Source organism: Panthera pardus, unplaced genomic scaffold (assembly GCF_024362965.1).
Source record: "Panthera pardus isolate Hobbes unplaced genomic scaffold, ASM2436296v1 HiC_scaffold_13, whole genome shotgun sequence".
NCBI lineage: Eukaryota > Metazoa > Chordata > Mammalia > Carnivora > Felidae > Panthera > Panthera pardus.
Genome location: NW_026526688.1, coordinates 958,447 through 982,121, shown reverse-complemented (window position 1 = coordinate 982,121; position 23,675 = coordinate 958,447).

Below are 23,675 nucleotides of genomic sequence, written 5' to 3'. Positions count from 1 at the left end.
AGGATCCCTAGCAGGCTCCATGCTATCAGTGCGGAGCCCAACACGGGGCTCAAACTCATGAACCCTGAGATCATGACTTGAGCCAAAATCAGGAGTCAGAGGCCTAACTGACTAAGCCACCCAGGTGCCCCAGACTTCATCAGAATTTTTAAACTTTTGCTACGTGAACGGTCTTGCTAAGAAGATGGGAAAACAAGCTACAACGTGGAAGAAAATATTCCCAAATCATGTTTCCAACAGAAGACTGGTGTCCAGAATATAGACAGGAAGCTGGCAGTTCAACAGGACAAATGAGTAGAACGGAAGAGAACTTCAGCAGAGGATCTACAGATGTGCCCCCTTGTTAGCCATGAGGGAACACAAATTACAACCACAGTGAGAGATTCCCTGTCAGAATAGCTAAGATAAACACCAGTGACAACCCCAGGGGCTGGGAGGATCAGGAGTCATCCTTCCACAGCTGGCGGGAACGTGAGGGGCGCAGACTCTGGAGAAACCAAACGTGCGGCTCCCCTGCACTCGAGCACCTGCCTGCCTTGCATTCTTCCCAGAAAAACGACGACTCCTGTGCTCACACAAACCCGCATGCGAATACTTACAGCGGCTTTATGCACAGATCCCATCCTGGGAACTGCACTGGAATCCTGAAGAAGGTAAAGGGCCAAACACACACAAACGTTCCTCGGAATCCCGCTCGCGGGACGGGGATTGAACACGATCCAGGCCACAGCCCAGATGAGTCTCCGGGCAATCGTGCTGAGTGAGTCACATTAGTCCCCAGAGGTTACAGAAAATGTGATTCTATTTATATAACATTCTTGAAATGATGAAACTGCGGAAGGGGAAGCCAGATGAGTCATCGTCAGGGCTGAGAAGGGTGTGGGGATACGAGGGCCACATGGAGGACACTTTGGTGGCAGACGTTCTGTGTCTGGGCCGTGGGCGTGTTCACGACCTCGTCAAGGCTGGACCACGCTCAATGAAGCACACACTGGACCATCTGTGTTACTTCTTTTTTTATTATTCTTAAATTTAAAAAATCTTTATTTGAGAGAGAGAGTGTGTGCACACGCACACACGAGTGAGGGAGGGGCAGAAAGAGAGGGAGAGAGAGAATCCCAAGCAGGGTCCGGGCTGTCAGCATGGAGCCCAACGTGGGGCTCAAACTCATGAACCATGAGATCACTGCCTGAGCCAAAATCAAGAGTCGGATACTTAACCAACTGAGCCACCCAGGCGCCCCTGTATTATTTCTAACCACTGCATGTGAATCTACAATCACCTCCAAAATTAAAACTTTAATTAAGACGCTAAATGGCCAGATCTCTATTTATGAAAACGTGTCTCACCTAATTCTGAAAGCAAGTAGGTCTACTGGAAACATCACCTACACTTCCTCTCTAGAATGTTATGTATATTTCTTTACTCTGAAGACCTTAAGGTGCTTTAGGGGTCAACACTGGGAACATCAGTTCTGATGCCATTTTTAAAATAATAAGTAATAATGACAATAATCCTGAGCTTCGTGCTGCGTCAGAACTCACATAAACGAGGCAGCCATATCCCCGGTGCCACGGAAGCTAGAAGATGCAGCAATCCATCTCTCCGTGGGCTCGTGTTTGTCACGGCGAACTGTAATGGATGGATGCATCTTTAAAACCCACACGCCATCCTCACCTGGAATGTGCTGGAAGGCAAAGCCATCTCAGAGGAGAGACACTGTCCCCAAGTGCACAAAGGGCCATCACAGAAAAGAGCCGCCTTCTTGCTGCAAATGGGGGGGGGGGGGTGGGGAGAGGCAGGGGGGCGGGGTTCACAGGAATGGAGATGTTTTCTTCTCCAAACAAGAAAGCTTGGCACAGCTAGAGCAGCAGCGGGGGACATGAGCTCACAGCGAGCGAGGCCAGGGCGATGGCGCTCTCACAGCCCCGCTGTCCCCGCTCCCCGGCCTACGCCTGTGCTTCTGGAAACCTCAGCAGCCAGGGCACTACTGTCCGTGGCCACGCTGAGAGCCCCAAGGGCAAGATCCGTGTCTGTCTGCGGGTCCGCCTCAGGCTCCTACACTGGGTGTGTAACTGGGCAAATGTTATTTCTGCCCCCGAGAGTCCTATGCAACACCCAAGTCATGGCCTCATGAGCACAGCTCCCCCCACCTGCTGGCCGGCTCCTCTCCCCTTTTTCCCGAAAGAGGAAGGCATTGTCCACGGGAGCATCTCTGAGCTGGTCTCGGGGGTCTGTCCCCCACCCTTAGTTCTCCACCACCCTCCCCAAGCGGCGCTCAGAGACACACGCCTTCCATCCAGCAAACACTGTCTTGCTGTTAGGGTGCACCCATGACGCCGTGTGGCAGTCAGGATGGCGAGGTCCGAGGGGCTGCTACACCAGGCCCCCAGTGCAGAGAGGTGGACAGTGTTCCGTGTGGCCCTGCAAGGAGACAGCGGGTGCGACCCCAGTGTTCTGCGTGTGCGGGTTCTGTTTGTCACGGGCGGATAACGCCCCACGTTCCTCATAGGATCAGGGGACGCGTCCAACGAGCTGACGCAGGTAAGGGTGTTTGGGACGAGACCCAGAGGGCAGGTGGGTTGTTGCGGTGCAGCCGGAGGACTCCACACGCACAGACCCTCGCCCGTGGGCTCTCGAGGTGACACAGTACAGAGGTAGCCACAGGCCACGCCGGAGGCCTCGTGCCGTGGTCGGAGAAAGCACCTGGCAGGACGGGGCACTGGGCGGTGATGCAGACAAGGGCTGAGCAGGGGCTGGACGTGTCGCTGCCGTCTTTCCGCTGTGCCAGGGCGGCGATCTCGTTACGAACGCTGGTGTCCATTGCCTTTCCGAGGAGAGGCTTCCAGAAGGCTCGTGTGACCGTGCTGGTAGACGATCGATTCAGGGCTGGACTTCATCCAGCTCTCCGTTCGCACCCCATCAGGCTTTGGTCAGAGCCCCCGTCAGGCACCTTGAGGGGAAACCAGCCAAACTCAGAGCCGGGCTGTTCAGACCGTGGGTCTTGCCTGGCGTTTCTGAAATACTAGACCGAACAGATGATACGAAAGCACAAGCACAGCTTGTGGTAGTTACGCCGGGTCTTGACGTGGGATGGTTTTCGTGGCGCGCTTCGCGACCAAGAGGGTTCGAAGCCACTGCTCCAGGCTCTGAGTGTTTATTTAGAGCGGTGTCTCTGTGGCTGGTGTTGGGAAACTGCCCGCCCGAGGGCCCATCCAGAGCTCCCGACGCCCTTGGAGCTGCGACAGGGATCAGGGTCACAGGGCTCCCCACCACTGAGGTCTCGAGTGGGTTCCCCGTCAGGGTCCCCGACCTTCCCAGTCCTCCTGTCCCTGCTCTCCTGGGTCCCGGGGGACAGCCCTCCTTCCATCCACAGGTGATGGAGAGGCTGTGGGGCTTTGAGGGACACGTCTCAGTAGAAACCTCGTGCCTCATGATGCAGCCTGGGGGGTGGGGGGCGAGGACAAAGTGCTTGTGGGGTGAAGTGGTCTGGATGCTCAACAAAAACCTGTCCTGTCGGTCTCTGCAGCTACAGCTTAAGTAAATGCCACCGCTTGTTCACCTGTGCATGGAGGGCTCCATCTAAGCCCTCCCCTTTCCTGCCCTCCCATGCCGCCTCCTGCCGAGCCCTGCCTCTGTCTCTTTGTCTCTGTGTGTCTTGCTGTGACCCCCTCAGAGCCCGGGGCAGGGCAGGGGACCTTCACCTCCGTAAGTGTCCCTGTGAGCCTGCCACGCGGCCCCTCCCGATGCCTCTGTGAACCTGCAGGGAGGGGGCCTCGGAGCACGTTCTCTCCTGCCTCATTCCCTCTGGGGGCACTGGGGGTGCCGTGTCTCCTTCCCTCAGAGCCAAGGTCGCAGAGGAGGCTGGCCAACTCGCAAGCCCCCCAGACAGCCTGGCCCTGTCCTCCCACAGGGCGCACTCTGCTGCTTTTTCTTCTTTACTTCATTTGCTCACTCAGTCGTTCAACAGACGCTCACCAGTCCACGCTGTGACACGCGCCCCGCTCTGGAGGACGCCACACGCTGGGGGAGTGGGCGCTCCTACGTGGACTCCGGTGGGATGTGGTGGTTGGGGAGGTGGGCGCAGACTCAGTCCCACAGGAGTGACTCCGGAAGACCCCAACCCCAGGCAGATGCTGGCAACCGTCAGGATGCGGTCTCCTCAATTCCCAGCCTCTTGAGCAGGGCTCACGGTGACACCGATGGTCCCCAAGCCCCCTCACTTTGCTAGGAATATGTGGCCCCTCTGGTTTTCCTGGACCCTCTCGGGGTCCCTGGCTGGGTCAGAAAGTTAAACGACAAACTCCCAGATCTCCCAGATCAACGGGAGAGAAGCGCCCAAATCTTATTCAGTTTGGACGTGTGCACGAGGACGGTCGGGGGGGGGGGGGGACGCGGCCCCGTAGGAGAGGCCTTCAGACAAACACACACTAAATCCGGGAACAAGTTATGAGCGGGGTTGGGGCTCAGCCTGGTCAGTGGTCGGTGGTCAGCTAGGAGGATGAGGGCCAGGTCAGCAAGGTGAGGCTCGGAGGTTTCTGGCCCCCATTTCCCCGTCTCCCTCCCCCTGGTCCAGGCTGGCACTTCCCCGGGGGTCATGACTGGTTTCCAGGTGGTGAGAGGCACTTCCCGCCTCTGTTTCCTCAAACTCCTCTAGCTTCCGACACTCGGTGGGTGTCCCAGGCGCCACGTCCTGAGCCCCTCAACCTCTCTGCCCCCTTCGCCACGTTCCACTTCCCCGTGTCCACTGACAAACGGCCAGCACAGGTGCCCCGTGGGGGTTTGCTGCCCTGGAAGGAGGAGGGCCCACGGGAGAGGAGGGAAGGCAGGCGGGGAGAGCTGGTTCGGGGGCGGGCACGACGGTAGATACATTTTGAAACATGAAAACAGAGAAAGAAGCATTTCTGGCCGCAAACAAGAGGTGCGTGGGTGATAGGAGAGGTGGTGCTGGCGGACGAGGCGGCCGGTAACCCGCCGGGGCCTTTCTGCAGCAGGTGGGTGGAGACTGCGGAGAGGAGGCAGGCCCGCCAGCGGGGGGTGTCCTCCCCAGAAGCCCCGCGAAGGACGTGGGCTGCGCCAGGTCAGAGGTGCGTGGGCTGTGCTGTTGGGAGGGGCCGCGGGTGCTCGGCGGGGGGACACTCCCTCCGTCCGTCGCTCTCCTTTGTGGTCCCGCGGGGGACGGGTGCAGTGAGGGCGACGTTGGCAGGACACTGACTTGCTGCCAGATGCGACCGACCCGGCCCCACGACCTCCAGCAATTCCCCAGGTGCGACCCCCCGCCAACGTGAAAACTTCCACGAGGTAGAAAGCAACGTGGCCCCACGCGTTACTCGTTTCTTAAGTAGAAGTTTGGGAAGTAACGACCACGATCCCGCACGGGCACTGGCCGCCGCCTCCGATTCCGGGGCGATGCCGAGCTGTTTCACACGTGCAAACCCAACCACGTGCTGCCACTTAAAGCACGACTGTTCGTGTCACGCTCCTTCAGGTAAGACTTCTGAAAGCCCGAGGGGAGCCCCAGGTTTATGATGAAAGATGGCTTCCTTATTGTCAGTGTCTGCTCCCCGCTATTTTAGCGGCTTCCCTCGGTTTGCTCCGCGAGGCTGAAGAACATGTGGCGTTTCGTGGTGTTTTCACGTGGACACCTCGCCTGCTGCTCTCCTGGGAGGGAGCGGAGAGGCCGTCTGCAGGGCGGGGTGTGGGCGAGCGGCGTGGACGCCCGTCTGCGAGCTGGTGGCCTGCACGCGCCCTTGACGGCTGGGCCCCAGATGCCTCCCCCACCCCGTTAGGACTGCTGCATTCTCCCTGTTTGCCCCACACTTGCCAACGGAAACCTGGGGCGCCCCTCCACAAAGCCGAGCCCTGGGGCCAGCTGGCGGCCCCCCTTCTCCTTGGAGTCACCCCAGGTGGTGGCCGCACCGCCTTCCTGGCGTCGTCCTCCCTCTGCTCGGAGCACATCCTGCGGCGTCGGAGGAAGGGCTTGTGTGACCCTGTCCCTCATCCCCAGACCCGCTGTCCAGATGCACGTTGTCCTCTGGCTCCCCGAGTTCCCACGTGCTGTGAGTGAAGACGACGTGGCACCTGTCGCCTGGGTCCCCACATTCGCGGGGCTGTGTGCCTCTGAGCTTGTGGCCGGCCGTTCTGCAACTTGGGTGTGGTTTCTGTGAGGTCCCCTCTGACTTCTGGGTTCTCTCCGTATTTCCCCCATGGCGGGTGCTGGACTGTCTGGGTGGATTCTGTTTCTTTTGTCTTTTCTCTCAAATTCTTCACGTATGTGTTTTTATGTCCAGGATATGTGAGCACTTCTTACGTCCAACGCTTGTGCTGAGTCATTGACTCCTGCTGGACCTTAACTCCCAGAGGTCTGCGAATGCAGTTTCGGTCTCTCCATTTGGTGAGACAGCTGCCGTTTCTGAGAACATTCTGGGTTTCTTTCTGCCCTCCGTGGACTCTGCCTCCTCCAGGTGTCTGGGTTCTGACTCGTGTTTGGACCTGTCCGGACCTCTGTCCTTTGTCCTTTGTCCTTTCACACGGACTTTCCCGGCTCCTGCCAGGGCCCCTGCAAGCCTCAGCGGGCTCCCCAGTGGGGCCAGGCTGGTGGGGAGGCCACTTAGGACCAGGGTCTGTCCGCATTGGTCTCCCCATGTGACAGCGTCCCTCGGCCGAGGACCAGCCCCCTGTATGCTGTCCCAAGTGTGTCACACGCATCCCCTTGGTTCAGGAGGTGGTATTGCCCGTGCAACCCCGACACTTTCCATCCTTAGTTCCTTTTCAATGACGGCTTTCACTGTTGTTCCTTATTCGCGGTTTCCCAAATTCACCTTGGCTCACCGTGGACACTTAAGACCAAGGCAGCGAGAGCCATTTGCAGGGCCTGGGGACTCACTTGCCAGCGGTCCTTCCCACGGAGTGATCCAGGTGACCCGATGCCCTTGTTGGAGACAATGTGTTTGGGATCTTCCCTCCGGGCCGGTTCTTCTCTGGCCCCACCTCAGGGGGGTCTCAGCACTCAGCAGGTGCCACCCCTCACCCCACCCGCGGCCCCTGGGGTCTCTAGGTTTCGGCCAGGGGCCCGGACTGACCTGGCTGCAGGGGCCAGGGGGCATCTCTGCACCCTTGTCAGGAAGCTCTCGTCTTCGTGCTACCCCTTAACCTGTTTGTGCCCGCCCTTCCTGACCCAGCTCGCTCCACCCTCCACCCTGTCCCTCGGGCAGGATAATCTGTCCTTCCCCCAAATCAGAGACTCAGCACCTAAAACGTGGGAGCAAAAAAGACTTGAGAGACAGTTTGGTCCCGTGGCCTTTAATGCAGACCCCACCCCAAAACTTGCCAGCGACCTCATGTTGGTGCGATGTGAGTCCCGTCCCGAGACGGAGGACAGATGTGAAGAACGAAAAGGTGAGGGAGACGGGCCGTGCTGGCTGGGTCTGGAGGGGGAGGGACCCCTGCCAAGATGTGTGTCTCGGGAAGACAGGCGGAAGAGGGCAGGGGAAGCAGGAGAGCGTGATGGCTAGTTTTTATTGGTGCCGTAAATATAATTTCCTCCTCAGATCTTGGGAGCGGATTCGGAAGAGCTTTACTTGGCCCTTCGTCTACGGGCCCTTCTCTTGTTACTGTTACTGTGTCCTCAGGGCTTACTCCTGTGCGCTCACAGACAGCCCGTAAACTGCCACTGGTTGCGTCTCAGGGCCTGGCGGGTGTAGCCCCTGCTCCTCTGACCCCCTCCGGACAGGGCCGACTGCTGTGGTGACCGCCACGCTCCGTTCCCCGATGGCCTCTCACGCTGGCTCACACCGAGCAATCCCATCCCGTGACAGGTGAGGGGAGGCGCACGATAAAACGCACTCGGCTACTCGGGTCAAAATACTGGGGACGCGGCAGAGACGCCTCACTTAGTATCTGGAACATTCTCTCCCCTCCGATGGAGATACAGCACAGAGAGGGCATGGGTAACGGTCATTTACAGCAAGATGTAAAAATTGCCAAGACCGTCTTGTGTGTTTTCTCTCTCCCCTTTCGTGATTTAAATAAACCAAGCTGTGGGAACGCAGCAGGCCAGGCTGTGGCACACTGATGGCTCCCCCAGGGACAGCTCATCGGTCCCGTTGTTCTGTGCATGGAGGTGGCCAAGGGTCTTTTCCAGCACGAGGGGTCCAGGACTCACGGAACACTCAGCTCTTGGACAGGGGTCGGTTCCTAGCAGTTGTGGGACTGGAGTCCCTGGCTCGTCACCAGCTGTCCCCCAGGGCCACTCTGCTCCTTGAGGACACCTGTGTCCCGTGTCACATGCCCCCCACTGCTACAGCCAGTAACGTATGCATCGTCCTCCTCATGCCCTTGGCCTCTGACCTCCCTTCTGCCCCCACCTGGGGACCCTCTGCTCTCAGGCTCCTGTGAGACCAAGCCCACCTGGACCATCTCCCTGCCACCATGTAACCACGGAGCACCACAGGGGGCACAGGGGACATCCTGACTCCCTCTTGTCACCGAAGCCATTACCATCCCTGAGCAGAGGAACAAGAGGGGAAGTGTGACTGCCCACAGCACGGGAGCTGCCATGCTCTCCCAGGACGGGCAGGGACCGGGCCCTGACCTTGCCTCCTGCCTTGCTGAACCCTGGAAATGCCGCCCTCGGGTCGGCCCCCTTGCAGTAACCATAATGAGGGAAGGACACGAGGGAAGGACAGGAGGGGGCAGGAGTGAGCAGCGCCCCCACCGCGGGTTTTATGCTGCCGTGAACACCAGCATCTCTGTCCTCCATCACTTCGGGGCGTCAGTGGCTCGTGTGAAGTGCCTGGTTGTTTCAATTGCATACCGTGCTGCCTCACCAAATTGTCCTATCGCTTGAGGCACTTTTTCAGCTGGTTCTTCCAGACTCTCCAGATTAGGAAAAGAAAATCGTCCTGGTTTTGTTATTGCCATTTTTGGTGGTAAAACGCACAAAACATAAAAGGTGTGATTAGTGGCATTTCGTACATTCACTACACTGTGCACACGTCACCCCATCTACTTCCAGGACTCTCGTGGCCCCGAGAGGAAGCCCTGAACCCATGAATCAGTGTCTCCCCGTCCCCAGCCCCTGGTAACCAGCAGTCTGCTTTCTGTCTCTGTGGTTCTGCCTGCTCTGCACGCTCCATAAAGTGGAATATTACGTGTCTTCCGTGTCTGGTTTCTCTCCCCTCTCATCATTATGTGTAAGGTTCCTCTGTGTGGAAGTCGTACCTTGTTCCTTCTGGGGTGAAACAATATTGCGCTGAATGTTGTACTGCCTTCTATGTGTCCTGTCATCAGCTGATGGACATTTAGGTTGTCTCCACCCTCTGACTATCGCAAACGGTGCGGTCGTGAATGTCCGTGTGCAAGTTTCTCTGAACGCCAGTTCTCAGTTCTCTGGGGAATGCACCCCAAAGTGGAACTTGGGGCCACCTGGCAGTGGTACATTCACTCACTGAGGGGTCATCCAAACTTTCCCACGGCAGGAGCTCACGTTTCCACTGGCAGCGGACGAGCATCCCTGGTTTGCCACGGCCTCGCCAACGCTTGTTACTTGCCTTTCTCAGAGAGCGAAGCCGCCATACTGGGTTTGGGGCAGAATCTGGAGCGGTCTGGATCCGCGCGTCCCTGAAGCCGAGTGATGCTGAGCAAATGTTCACATAATTGTTGGCCACCTGAGTGTCCTCTTTGGAGAGATGTCTGTTCAGATTGTTTACTTGGGTTGTTTGTCCTTTTGCTGTTGAGTAGTAAGAACTTTCATGTCTTCCAGATCCTAGACATAGTCTGTCAGATACGTAGTTTGCAAACATTTTCTCTGATTCTGTAGGTTGTCTGTCCTTTCACCACTCTGGTTCTGTCCTTTAATGCGTTGAGTGTTTTATTTCAGTGAGGTCTAATTCATCTACTGTTTGTTGTTGTTTGTGTTTGGATGTCACATCTAAGACCTTTACCAAATCCAAGGTCATGAAGATTTAGTCCTGTGTTTTCTTCTAAGAGTTTTATGGCTTTAGCTCTTTAGTTTTTGACTCATTTTTAAAATTTGATTTATTTAGAGAGAGTGAGCACAAGTGGGGGAGGGACAGAGAGAGGGAGAGAGAGGAGACAGAATCCCAAGCAGGCTCCACGCTGTCAGCAAAGAACCTTATGCAAGACTCTATCCCCAGAATTGTGAGATCATGACCTGAGCCAAAGTCAAGGGTTGGATGCTTAACCGACTGAGCCCCCCGGTGCCCCGAGAAAACTTCTGTTTATAAAGAGAATTTCCATTCATATAGGTTGTCACCTGCCTTACCCTGGACTCTGGACAACCCTTCTCGATGGGGAGACTCTGGCTGAAATCTGCCTGACAAACCCAGCTGAACACCCTTGTTCTCCTGCTGTTCTTGGTCACCTTCCCATAGCTGCCTCGGTTTCCTTTCTTTTGGCCCAAGGTGGTGCGTAAGCCCACGCTGTGATGACTGCTCTGGGTTACTCATCATGTGCGTGTGAACATGCGTGTTAACAGACTTCTTTTTTTCTTGCCACTCTGTCTCTTGCCAGCCTGACTTAAGGGTCCTCAGAAGGCAAGTTGAGTAGAGGGAAAAGACCTTTTTTCTGTGACTGAGATCTACGCACCGCATAGCGGTGCACGAGTCCCGTGGTGCATGCCATGTGCAAGCTGCCCAGCTCCCGGCGTCGGGGTGCGTGCAGGTCGGTGCCAGGGATCCTGCTCATGCCGGCATCGCTGTGTGATTGCCGCATTGCTCCCCACACAGGAGGGGGGGGGTTGGTCTTTGAAAACCCTAGTGAAACAAATCTGTCTTATTTGCAAAGTACTATATCTTATGTGAAGGAAAGTAGCTTTAAAAATGAAATCCCTGGGCGCCTGGGTGGCTCCGTCAGTTAAGCGGCCAACTTCAGCTCAGGTCATGATCTCACAGTTGGTGGGTTCGAGCTCCACGTCGGGCTCTGTGCTGACAGCTCGGAGCCTGGAGCCTGCTTGAGAGTCTGTGTCTCCCTCTCTCTCTGCCCCTCCCCTGCTCCCTCTGTCTCTCTCTTTCTCTCTCTCTCTCTCAAAAATAAATAAACATTTAAAAAATGAAATAAGATAAAAATTGAGTCCCAAAGTATCGAGACTAAGGAGAGTATCTGCACTTCTCAGGGTCCCAGACTTGAGCGCGCGTGCACAGCTATCACCTAGAGACTCTGGAGTTGCCGTAGGAAATCTTAGATGTTTTTCTGTCCCTGTTCACGGACTTATTCCAGGCCTTTAGCATAGCATGTAATATAAGCCGGGCACTTAATACCAGCTGAACAGTCTGCCAGTCCAGGTAGGGTAAAATGATGGGGACCAAAGGGACAGATTTTTGAGATGAGTGAGATCCACGGGGCGTCGGACATTGTGATGCCCGTGTGCTGTGAGAAGAAGCAGATTGCGGGAGAGGAGGGAGAAAACCCTGTGTTCAAGAGGAAGTGTGCAGTGCTCCCGTCAACCTCCCTCCCTTCCTGAGTGAGGAAGGGATCTTCTCAGAAGGTCCTCTGTGCCCCAAATCGCCTACAGAACAAGTCACAGTCCAGTGAAATTAGAGAAAAGGAGAACCGGGTAGAAGATAGGATTGAAAATAGGTGTGTGTGGCCTTCCCAGAGGAGATGGCAAGGTCATTGGTCAGGGGCGGGGCTCAAGGAGAGAGGGGGGCATTCGTGGAGTGTGTCGGGTGTGGGGGAGGTGGGTGGAAGAAATGGTAGAATGGAAGAATCGTCTGCAGTGGGCAGCGTGAGTTAGCAACAGAGAGAACCACCGCTGGGTACGGTCCTCCCACGCAATGGTGGCCACGGCACTGGAAGATGCCGGCGGGCCAGGGCCTGGCAGAAAGAGAGGGGTCACAGGAGTGTGGGGGTGCAGGAGCCCACGGGCAATCAGTGGGGCACGGACTTTGAAGGAAAACCTGACACGGGACCTTGTACGTGGCACCTCACTCGTGGAGGTGGGAGCCCAGGATGTGACTCCACTGGGGACGGCTTGCACACTCACAGCGCTCACACACTCACAGCACCCAGGGCATCCACACATTGCATAGGGACGGCTTGCACACTCACAGCGCCTGGCCGTCCACACGTCCTGTGGGAGAGCGGAAGACTGAGGTCGGGAGGAGCAGCTGGGGCTCTGTTCCGTGTTTTCCCGACCTCAGATGTGCTTCCTCTCAGGAAAAGATCCTGAGACCTCACTGGACCAGGCCTTAAACCCAAATTCTGTTCCCCTTAATCCTCATCAACTTTAATTTGTGTAGTTGCGACCTAGTGATAAATTTATTTTTAATAAAGTTGTAAAGTTGAAAAAAAATGTGTCGTTAGGTTTTGGTGGGGAGTTTCCAGACAACGGTTTTTTTCTCTCATCCTTGAGGCTTCCTGTCCCCTCCCAGCCACCACCAGAGCCATCTAAGCTGCCAGCAGTTCCCCACAGTGGCTTTCTGGGGACACTCCAGCTTACAGCCAGCCGTGGCACTGAGCAGGACCGCTCTTGCTGCCCCGGGCAGCCTGTGGTACCCGTGAGGCAGCGGGACGCACCTGCCACCAGCAAGGTGACAGACACCTGCCTCCATGTCCTGGGATGGCCTCATGTGTGACCCCTCCCTCTGAGTGCAGAAGGTCCACTAACTGGTGTGGAAACAGCCGGGACGCACCGCGGGAGGACCGGCAGGGGCTGCTGACTCAGAGCCTGCTGTCCCAGGGCCGTCAGCCGGCTCACCTGCCTCTGGAAGAAGGTCACGGGCAGGCACAGGAGCGGGGCCTCCGCCGGGGGGAGGGGGAGGAAGGTCCGTGTCCTGACGGAGGCTGTGGGCGCCGTGAAGTCGGGCCTGGGCAGGCCTGGAGCGTCGTCCTCAGAACTGGTTTGGGGAACGTGTTTGGCTTTCTGTGGTTGGTCCTAAGAGGGAAGCGGGGACAAAATCGGGGAAGCTGTCAGTTACTGATCAAGTTCTGGCTGTGGGGACAGCTGTCCCAGCATGATTGTTGGGCTTCCTGGATGGGTTGCTAGAGACAGAGGTCTGACTTCCTAGAGACACGTCTGGCTTCAGCAGGCTGGGCCCGCAGGGCTGGTGACCTCTGAGGACAGGGCTGGGCCCCCAGGGCTGGTGATCTCTGAGGACAAGCTGGGCCCCCAGGGCTGGTGACCTCGGAGGACAGGCTGGGTCCCCAGGGCTGGTGACCTCTGAGGACGGGCTGGGACCCCAGGGCTGGTGACCTCTGAGGATAGGGCTGGGCCCCCAGGGCTAGTGACCTCTGAGGACAGGCTGGGCCCCCAGGGCTGGTGACCTCTGAGGCCCGGCTGGGCCCCCAGGGCTGGTGACCTCTGAGGACAGGCTGGGCCCCCAGGGCTGGTGACCTCTGAGGACAGAGCTGGGCCCCCAGTGCTGGTGACCTCTGAGGACAGGCTGGGCCCCCAGGGCTGGTGACCTCTGAGGATAGGGCTGGGCCCCCAGGGCTGGTGACCTTGAAAGATGGGGTAGGCCTCTGGGCTGTGACCTCTGAGGACAGGACTGGGCGCCCAGGGCTGGTGACCTCTGAGGACAAGCTGGGCCCCCAGGGCTGGTGACCTCTGAGGACAGGCTGGGTCCGCAGGGCTGGTGACCTCTGAGGACGGGCTGGGCCCCCAGGGCTGGTGACCTCAGAGGACAGGGCTGGGCCCCCAGGGCTGGTGTCCTCTGAGGACAGAGCTGGGCCCCCAGGGCTGGTGACCTCCGAGGACAGGGCTGGACCCCCAGGGCTGGTGACCTTGAAAGATGGGGTAGGCCTCTGGGCTGTGACCTCTGAGGACAGGACTGGGCGCCCAGGGCTGGTGACCTCTGAGGACAAGCTGGGCCCCCAGGGCTGGTGACCTCTGAGGACAGGCTGGGTCCCCAGGGCTGGTGACCTCTGAGGACGGGCTGGGCCCCCAGGGCTGGTGACCTCAGAGGACAGGGCTGGGCCCCCAGGGCTGGTGTCCTCTGAGGACAGAGCTGGGCCCCCAGGGCTGGTGACCTCTGAGGACAGGCTGGGCCCCCAGGGCTGGTGACCTCAGAGGATAGGGCTGGTCCCCCAGGGCTGGTGACCTCTGAGGATGGGCTGGGCCCCCAAGGCTAGTGACCTCTGAGGACAGGCTGGGCCCCCAGGGCTGGTTAACTCTGAGGACAGGCTGGGTCCGCAGGGCTGGTGACCTCTGAGGACAGGCTGGGCCCCCAGGGCTGGTGACCTCCGAGGACAGGGCTGGGCCCCCAGGGCTGATGACCTTGAAAGATGGGCTAGGCCTCTGGGCTGTGACCTCTGAAGACAGGGCTGGGCCCCCAGGGCTGGTGACCTCTGAGGACAGGGCTGGGCCCCCAGGGCTGATGACCTTGAAAGATGGGCTAGGCCTCTGGGCTGTGACCTCTGAAGACAGGACTGGGCCCCCAGGGCTGGTGACCTCTGAGGACAGGCTGGGCCCCCAGGGCTGGTGACCTCAGAGGATAGGGCTGGTCCCCCAGGGCTGGTGACCTCTGAGGATGGGCTGGGCCCCCAAGGCTAGTGACCTCTGAGGACAGGCTGGGCCCCCAGGGCTGGTGACCTCTGAGGACAGGCTGGGCCCCCAGGGCTGGTGACCTCTGAGGACGGGCTGGGCCCCCAGGGCTGGTGACCTCTGAGGATGGGCTGGGCCCCCAAGGCTAGTGACCTCTGAGGACAGGCTGGGCCCCCAGGACTGGTGACCTCTGAGGACAGGCTGGGCCCCCAGGGCTGGTGACCTCTGAGGACAGGGCTTGGCCCTCAGGGCTGGTGACCTCTGAGGATGGGCTGGGTCCCCTGAGCTGGTCACCTTGGAGGATGGGCTGGACCCCCAGGGCTGGTGACCTCTGAGGACAGGGCTGGGTGACCTCTAAGAATGGTCTGGGCTCTCAGGGCTCATGACCTCAGAGGATGGGCTTGGCCCCCAGCTGATGATGTCATCCAAAACTGGGTTCTCCTCTTGGTGGATATCCAGCCAAAGAGAATAGGAAAAGGAGGGTTTTACTTGCAACCAGTAAAGGGGAACCCGGGGATCTTTCCAGAAGCAGCATCCCCCCAACAACAGACCTGGGGAAGCTATAAGCCAAGGGGCACACATACCCACAGAGAGGCTTGCTCAATGGGGAGTTCAGCGCCGAACTGGGGCAGAAGTCATTCTAAGGTGACTGCGTCCAGGTCAAAGTCAAGAGCCGCTGCTGGTGGGGGATCTGACTACTCAGAGGGGGTTAGATCTAGATCCTGCAGAGATCAGCAAGCTATGTGAGAGGCCAGTTGGCCCTTCTGAATACGGTTAGGTGTCTCCTGGCCTCATGGTGGCTGTTTGTTCTTAGACTTTCACAAGATGTCCAGAGGCCTGAAATGACTTTTGTTGTGTTAGGAAAGCTGTATCTATCTTTTTCCGGGGATCCCCCCAACTCTTTCTGCCTACGGTGACGGTGGGGGATGGACTGGCCCCCCAGGGCTAACTGGGGGCGGGGGAGATTCTCCCCAGCCCCCAAGGGCTGCGCAGTTCTACATCCTGTTCTCTTCCATGGTTCCCCGCCAGCCCCATGAGGTAAACTTTGTGGCCAGGGGGCCTCGAATCCGCAAAAGGACGTGCATGTGACCATGACGGTGCTGGAGGGAAAATGAAAATCAGGCCTGTTTGGAGTTCGCCGCATCCCAAACACTGCCTTTATGAATGAGAAATTCACCCACAGGTTTATAAAGTAACCCCAATCGCCTTACAGACCAAACAGCCCTCTTTCCTGTGCTCTGCAGGGAAGGCATTCCAGGAGTTTTTGCTGAGCGGTGGTGGAGGTGGCGGGGGGGGGGGGGGGGGGGGGGGGGGGGGGGGGGGGGGGTCCAAGCAAACCTTAATCTCCAGAGCTTTGCACTTCAGTGCTGTCTGAGGGTCCACATTCTGTGTCCTTCTAGAGAGGTGTCTTGTTTATGGGTAAGCCAAAGCATTTCTGAATGAAAAATAGTAATGTTTTCACACCAAATTAGCCATTCAAATGGTAATTTGAAAACCTCCCCAAAATTTGACCATGGATTTTTTTTTACTCACTCTGAGGCTACAAGTGTGTTTTCTGAAGGCTCAGAACTCGCTGTGTGATGGGGTCACTCGACTCAATGTGACAGATAACGAGGGAGACACACAGGCGGGCAGGTGCCCCCAAGGAGGTGGGTGGCAGCTGGCAGGAGTGAGGAGGGGAGGGCAGGGCCATCAGGGACCTCAGACCAGCTCGCCCATCAGAGGGTTTCAGTCCGGAAGGGTGAGATCCTGTCTCCATTGAAGGAAATGTAATTATTACCAAAGTCTTTGATGCCTGGATTCCCCAGACAAATAACCGTAGGGGGGATGCGGGGGGGGGGGGGGAGGTTAGAGAGAGGAAGTCATTTTGTGTTCAGATGGAAATCCTGCCTGGGAACAAGATCCAGGGCCGGGGTCCCCTCTGGCTGGACAGAGTCCTTGTCCTAGACCCTCCGGGACACAAGCCTCTCAGACGCGAAGCCTGTTTCCAAGCTCTGAGAAATAGCTCGTTTAGAGACAAGAACAGAGATTTAGGGAGGGCAATCAGGCCCAGTAGTCTTTCTAGAACAAGAACACAGCAAAGATGAATGTATTAAGGGCTAACAGTCCACCGCTGTCTGGTGCCCCGGCAAAAGCTGTGTTTATTTTCAAATGGGGACTTCCGTGCCACACCCAGATGTTTCTCTTTTACCGCAATAGGTAGGTAAACTGGGCCTCTGAGAGGTCAAATATTGTTTTTCACTTCCTTTCCTCATGTGAAAATCAAGAACTCTTGCTAACACGTCTATGTTGTAAAGCCCTGGTTGTACTTTGAGACACGGATCTTCTGCCAACCGCGGTCAGTAAACGGTCGTGACAAAAATGACTTCTGGTTTTCCTCCTTCTTGGGCCATGGCTCCTGTCACAGAAGAAGAATAATAAGAAATTATGTTTTTTATTTACTTTTTTCTAATTTTTTTTTAATGTCGATTTTTGAGAGAGAGAGAGAGAGCGCATGAGTAGGGGAGGGGCAGAAAGAGAGGGAGACCCAGAATCCAAAGCAGGCTTCAGGCTCCGAGCTGTCAGCACAGAGCCCAACACAGGGCTTGAACCCACGAGCCGTGAGATCATGACCTGAGCTGAAGTTGGACACTTAACCATCTGAGCCACCCAGGTGCCGCATTAGTTTTTTTTATTTTTATTTTTTTTAATTTATTTATTTTGAGAGAGAGAGAGAGAGTGGGGGAGGGCAGAGAGGGGGGAGGGGCTGAGAGAGAGACATCGGGAGGGAGAATCCCAAGCGAACTCCAAGCTGACACAGCACAGAGCCCGATGTAGGGCTCAAACCCATAAACCGTGAGATCATGACCTGCGCGGAAATGGAGAGTTGGACACTTAACCAACTTTCACCGTAATTCCTGCCTATTTTAAAATCTGTGGGCACCCAGCGGGCCACCCATTTGAAATCGTGGTTTTCGCTGCACTCATCATGTGGAATTACGGGCTCATCTATCTAGCGGGGTCAGCGCTAGGGACGTGTCTGCTCTGAAGATGCCCCTATAACTGGCCTGTCCTTCCCTCAGGTGGACCTTGATGTGGTTTAACCTCAGGACTGAATTAACTACAAAATCCACCGGGCAAATACATGCAGAACCAAGAGACAGGGAGACAGACAGGGAGGGAGAGACAGGGAGGGAAAGACATAGGGAGTGACAGTGAGGGAGAGACAGAGGAAGAGACAGGGAGAGACAGGGAGAGAGAAACAGAGGAAGAGACAGGGAGGGAGAGACACAGGGAGAAAGACAGAGGGAGAGACAGGGAAGGAGAGACAGGGAGAAAGAGATAGAGGGAGAGACAAGGAGGGAGAGACAGGGAGAGATGGAGAGGGGAGGCAGGGAGGGAGGGCTGCTGAGGTAGGGTCAGTCACCCACTAGTAAGATGCTCCTGAGTAAGGAGCCCCCTCCTGGAAGGGGTCTGCATGGCCTTGGCCAAGGGGCCAAGGGGCCCACGTGCTGCCCGATGTGGGCACAAGGTGATCGACAGGAGCTCCTGGCTCTGGAAAGAAGGAAGGACACACAAGGGCCCGGCTCAAGTCCGCCTGTTGGGGGTGGGAAGGGGGCTGGGAACCCCTGGACCCAGGGGGCCCTGAGGTGGGGGTCTGTGCAGGTACAGGGGCCACGGGGGAGGGATCGGAGCAGGCAGGGCCTTGGGGGAGGGGTGGCATTATGGTTTAAAACCGCAGCGCCCTGTTGGTCGTGCATTTCAAGTGCCGAGTCGCTGGGCATGATTGCTGAGCTATTGCAGATTGGATAATTGCAAAAGTCTCGTTACTCTGTGCTTTTCACTATTTACCAATTGTGAACGTGTGTTATTCTTGTAAGCAGAAAAGATACATATTTTTTTAAAAGTATTGAATATTTGCACATGAGTATAGCAAATATATTGCTGTTAAATTGAATGAGAAGGAACAGGCAAATTGTGTAAGAAGACTTTTAAAAATACAGTTTAGGGGCACCTGGTGGCTCAGTCCATTTAGCGACTGACTCCTGGTTTCCGTTCAGGTCAGGATCTCATGGTTTGTTGGATCGAGCCCCACGTCGGGCTCTGTGCTGACAGGCAGAGCCTGCTTGAGAGTCTCTCTCTCTCTCTCTCTCTCTCTCTCTCTCTCTCTCTCTGCCCCTCCCCCCATAAATAAATGAACAAATAGTACAGTTATAAAAAGAAGAACAAACCAAAGAAGAGAAGGCAAAGAGGGGAAGGAAAAGGAGAGTGTGGCATCATGACATGGTCCAGGCTCGGTGGGGGGGGTGTGGGCCGTGAGTGTCCCCCACCGCGAACACCTCCCTTCCTGGGACTGTGGGCCCAGGGCTTTCTGACCTGACCTCCCCCCGCCACCCGGTCAGTGCTTCACTCCTCTGGGTTTGGAGTTTGCACAGGGGGGAGGGGGGAGTCAGCAGTCCTCTCTCGAAGGCTGTAATTACTGTCCTGGTGTTTTTCTCCTTTAAAACATTTTTTTTTACATTTAACATCTTTAAAAAGTGACAGATCCGATGGTGAGTTGGGATTTACTCAAGGGTCAACGAAAGCTAATTATTCCCTCAAGTTCTTTGCTGGAGACCATCGGGTCTACCTGGTTCTCCTGCATAGGGCCTCGTGAGCACAGTGTAGACGGGCGGGTTTCCTGTACTTCCAGTGTGTGTGTGTGTGTGTGTGTGTGTGTGTGTGTGTGCACATGCACCCGTGCATGTGTGTGATGTGTGTGCGTGTGTGAGTCGAAATGGGCAGCCGGCCCTGTGTGCTGACACCCTGCCAGTGAGCCGGGCACCCAGTTGCCCCAAGACCGGACACTCCCCCAGCCCTGTCCCCAGGGGAGTCCTTACGGAAAGTTAACTGAAGGAGTTCAGGACACAGCACCCCAAAGTTGACGCTTGAGTCTATTGATTACTTTGAGCAGAGGACGATGGAGAACCAGCAGGTGCCTGGAGGGGCTTTCTGTGAATGCTCCCCATCTGCCTGCACATAGACGCCCCCCAGCCCCCCTCTGGCCCCCCCCCCACCCCCAAGGAAGCACTTGGTACCAATCCCATCCCTGGAGTCTGACCCACTGGGAGGATGGACGCTTGTCACAGGCCCCACCCCACACTGTTACACATGGCCACACCTCCCAAATGCCCCTCCAACGGCCCACATCCCCTGCAGTCATTACTCTCCCCGGGAAAAGGGGCAGGGGCCTCAGAACAGCAGTGTTCCCCGTTCAGGAACTCACACACATGATCTCCTGTTGTGTTTGTTTCTTGGGTCCAGCTCTGGAACCCAGGAGGGCAGAGGGGGGGACCCTGGAACCCAGGAGGGCACGGGTGGGGGGGCTTCCTCCCCTACAACCCCCCGAGACCCTGAGACCCCCAGGGAACTGGCCAGCCACAACTCTAACCCCTTCCCCCTAGGCAGCCTGGCCAGCATCTGTGTACTGGCTCAGGAGCAGGCGTTACTGCCCTGGTAGCGACAGTGGAACGCTCTCCGTCCTCCAGGTGTCATCCCCCCAGCCCTCCCACCCCCTGCAGCCTTTCTGCTGGAGCAACCCCAGGGCCCCTGATGCAGAAGCAGCTTCCCCGGGGTTCCAGTGGCCCAGTGGCAGGGGTCCGCGGGGACGGAGATCCGTGGGGACAGGGGTCGGGGGACGGGGTCCGTGGGGACAGGGGTCCGTGGGGACGGGGATCTGTGGAGACGGGGGTCAGGGGACGGGGGTCCATGGGGACGGGGATCCGCGGGGACAGGGGTCCGTGGGGACAGGGGTCTGTGGGGAGGGGGGTCCGCGGGGACAGGGCGCATGCATGGGGTCCAGGGCGCGGGGTCCACGGGGACAGGCCGCGGGGACAGTCTGTGGGGACAGGGGTCCGTAGGGACGGGAGTCCGCGGGGACGGGGGTCGGGGGTCCACGGGGGACGGCCCGTGGCTGAGGCCGTCCCAGCTCCATCTCTGGGTCATCCTCCTCTGGGCTTGGCTGCGGGCCTTCAGGGAGACAGTCTGCAGGTTCTCTGCACTAACTGCGCCCCAGGCACGACTTGAAGGTCCCCGAGGTACCACATGATATCACACCTGTCACTGCTCAGGCCTTACTTACCTGTGAGGGCGGGCCAGGCACAGAGAGGTGACGTGACTCAACGTCACAGAGGAGCAGCTGGGGAAGCTGTCCCTGGGTCGGCCGCTTGGGCTGGCCTCTGCTCTCCTGTCCCTGATAACAGGTTCTTTAAAAATGCATGTTTAGGGAGCCCTGTGGGGGCTCTGTCAGTTAAACATCCGACTCTTGGTTTCAGCTCAGGTCACGATCTCACAGTTCATGAGCTCAAGCCCTGCTAGGGTCTGTGCTAACTGCTTAGAGCCTGCCTGGGTTTCTCTCTCTGTCTCTCTCCTTTCTCCACACCCCTCCTCAAAACAAATAAACATTGAAAAATGCATATTTATGAGTTTCTGTTTCCATATTTCAAAAACGTATAGATATAACTATTTAAATATAGAAAGCCTTTTAAAATGACTGTAATTTAAAAAGGAATAAATACCGCCCTTGTTAACTAAGACACAGGAATGACTCAGACGAGACATCAGATACAAACTGCTTTAAAAATGAAGGATGGGTGGAGGGTGAGGGTGCTTCGTGGCCTTCTTGCCACTGTCTTGGATGATTGCACTCTTACCACCCCCTCGGGAGAAGTGGGGACTAAAAGGTGCTGGCCTTGGGTCTGGTGACGGCGGAGGGGCACTGGGTGGTTGGCTGACCCTCCAAGGTGGCCCTCAGTCAGGGACCAGCGGCAGGGAGGGGCTCGGAGGCAGGGTGGGGCTCACTGTTTCTGTGCCTTCACACTTAGTTTCAGGGTGTGAGGGGTGAATGCTGTTCTAATAAAGGCTGTGTCCCCACCCTTGGCACCTCTGTTTAAGAAAGGTTATTCTGACATGAGGGCTAACGGTGGAAAGGGGCTCCATCTGGCGACCAGTGGGTGGGGCCCAGTGGGTGGGGTGTGCACCCCAGAGCAGGTGGGGCGTGGAGGGACACCACTACGCAGAAGCATCAGGGGCTGGGGGTTCTTCCAGACGGGTTTCATGCTGAAGGCGGGCCAGGCGATCGGACTCACCTGGGGGGCGGTGAGGAGCCTAGTCAGACACAGAGCTGGGGGCTCCCTGAGACTGGGCGACACAGGCCCCACAGGGCCGGCACTAAAGGTCGGAGAGTGAGGGTCAGGGCCCTGGAGGAGCCTCCCTGGAGTTTGGTCAAGGGTAGCATTTCTGTCGCCTCACACAGGGCTTGTTAAGTGACCGAGTTCTGACTCAGGTCACAGAAGCAGGTGTTTTGCCATTTGTGTTGACCCAGAGCCCGCACCTGAGACCCAGAAACTGTGTTCCGGGGGGCTTTACAAGCGAGTGGGAGGTAGAGGAATCATGCTCAGGCTACAGATGGAAATCCAAGGCTCAGAGAGGGTAAGTAGCTCTCCCAAAGCCTCACAGCAAATGCACGTCGCATCTCGATGCGTCAGCAAGCCTTCCAGATTCCTCTTTCCTCCTCGGTTTCTTTCCTGTGAGGCATTCCCATTCCTACCCCACAGCGAGTTGTAGTGCAAAGGATGAAATGGCATTTGCCAAGGGATTTTTTAATCTGAAAAACAGAACAGTACCAGAACAGAAAACACATTTCACATGAATATGTACATGACTATTCATAATATATATGGTATACATTCGGTTTAATTGCAGGAATGTGAGTCTTTATGTATCATTATGTATGTGTTTGGATGCAGTCGCTGAGGTTATTGTAGGGTTTTTTTATGTGAAAAATAGGAAATAAATTAGAACAAATCAATTATTTGAGTTTGTTGTAAATTCCCTGTCTGTTGCAATGTGTGAACTGTTTATAGTTCACAAAGTAGATTTCTTTTTTTATTTTTTAAATTTAAAAAAAAATTTTTTTAATGTTTTATTTATTTTTGAGACAGAGAGAGAAAGAGCATGAACAGGGGAGGGGCAGAGAGAGAGGGAGACACAGAATCGGAAGCAGGCTCCAGGCTCTGAGCCATCAGCCCAGAGACCGACGCGGGGCTCGAACTCACGGACCGCGAGATCGTGACCTGAGCCGAAGTCGGACGCCCAACCGACTGAGCCACCCAGGCACCCCATTTTTTAAATTTTTTAAATGCTTATTTATATTTGAGAGAGAGAGAGAGCACGAGCAGAGGAGGGGCAGAGAGAGGGGAGACACAGAATCCGAAGGGCTCCAGGCTCTGAGCTGTCAGCACAGAGCCTGATGTGGGGCTTGAACTAACGAACTGTGAGATCATGACCTGAGCCGAGGTCAGACGCTTAACCGACTGAGCTACCCAGGCCCCCCTCACAAAGTAGATTTCTTAAAAAATCAAAAGAGCAAATACTTTTTGAACACTTTGCATACATAATTCATAGCAGATAAATAACACACGAGGCCCACACATGGTGCGTGACATATACAAATCTATGGTAACAACTTCTATAACTATATAAACCAAAGTGGAGTTTCCTCACTCTGCCCCCAGGCTTACTCCCCACGCATGACGAGCATGCATTTTGGTGAAACTCTCTCAGGTCTTGTTTTTTCTAAGTAGAGCTAGATTTCTAATCCAGGTCAATGGGCTTCAAATGCTGTGTTCCTTCCATTAAATGAGATAATGTGTATAAAATACAACCGCACGCCTCGTGTGCAGTAAGCACTCAGTAAATAGTAGCTGCAGTTTCCAGCATTATTTCTATGTGTGCTGTTGAGCTGAGAGAATGAGTGGATCGATTCGTGAATATTTATTTGGCCCACAGTTTGTTCTTGGCACTATGCTAGGAATGCACACGTGTGAGGGGTACCTGAGAAGCTCCGGAGAAGGTGTGATGGGTATAGAACGTTGTGTGGCTCTGTACCCACAGTGAAGGATCTGGAGCTCAGGCCGTTGGACACTGCCTCTGTGGCTCCCAGGCCGTGTGAGGAGTGAGTCCCAGACAGGAAACGCAGCTCACCTCCCTGGGAACTGTGGTCTCCAAGTCGGGAGGCGGGGGGAGGCATGCACGCTCTCCTGAGGCAGTTGCTTTAGTTTTCAAGTAATTTTGCTAGAAAGTTCTATGTGGTACCATAGGCCGTACTTTCATTTGAAATTAATTTTGCCAGGGTAAAATCTCACTAAGTTGA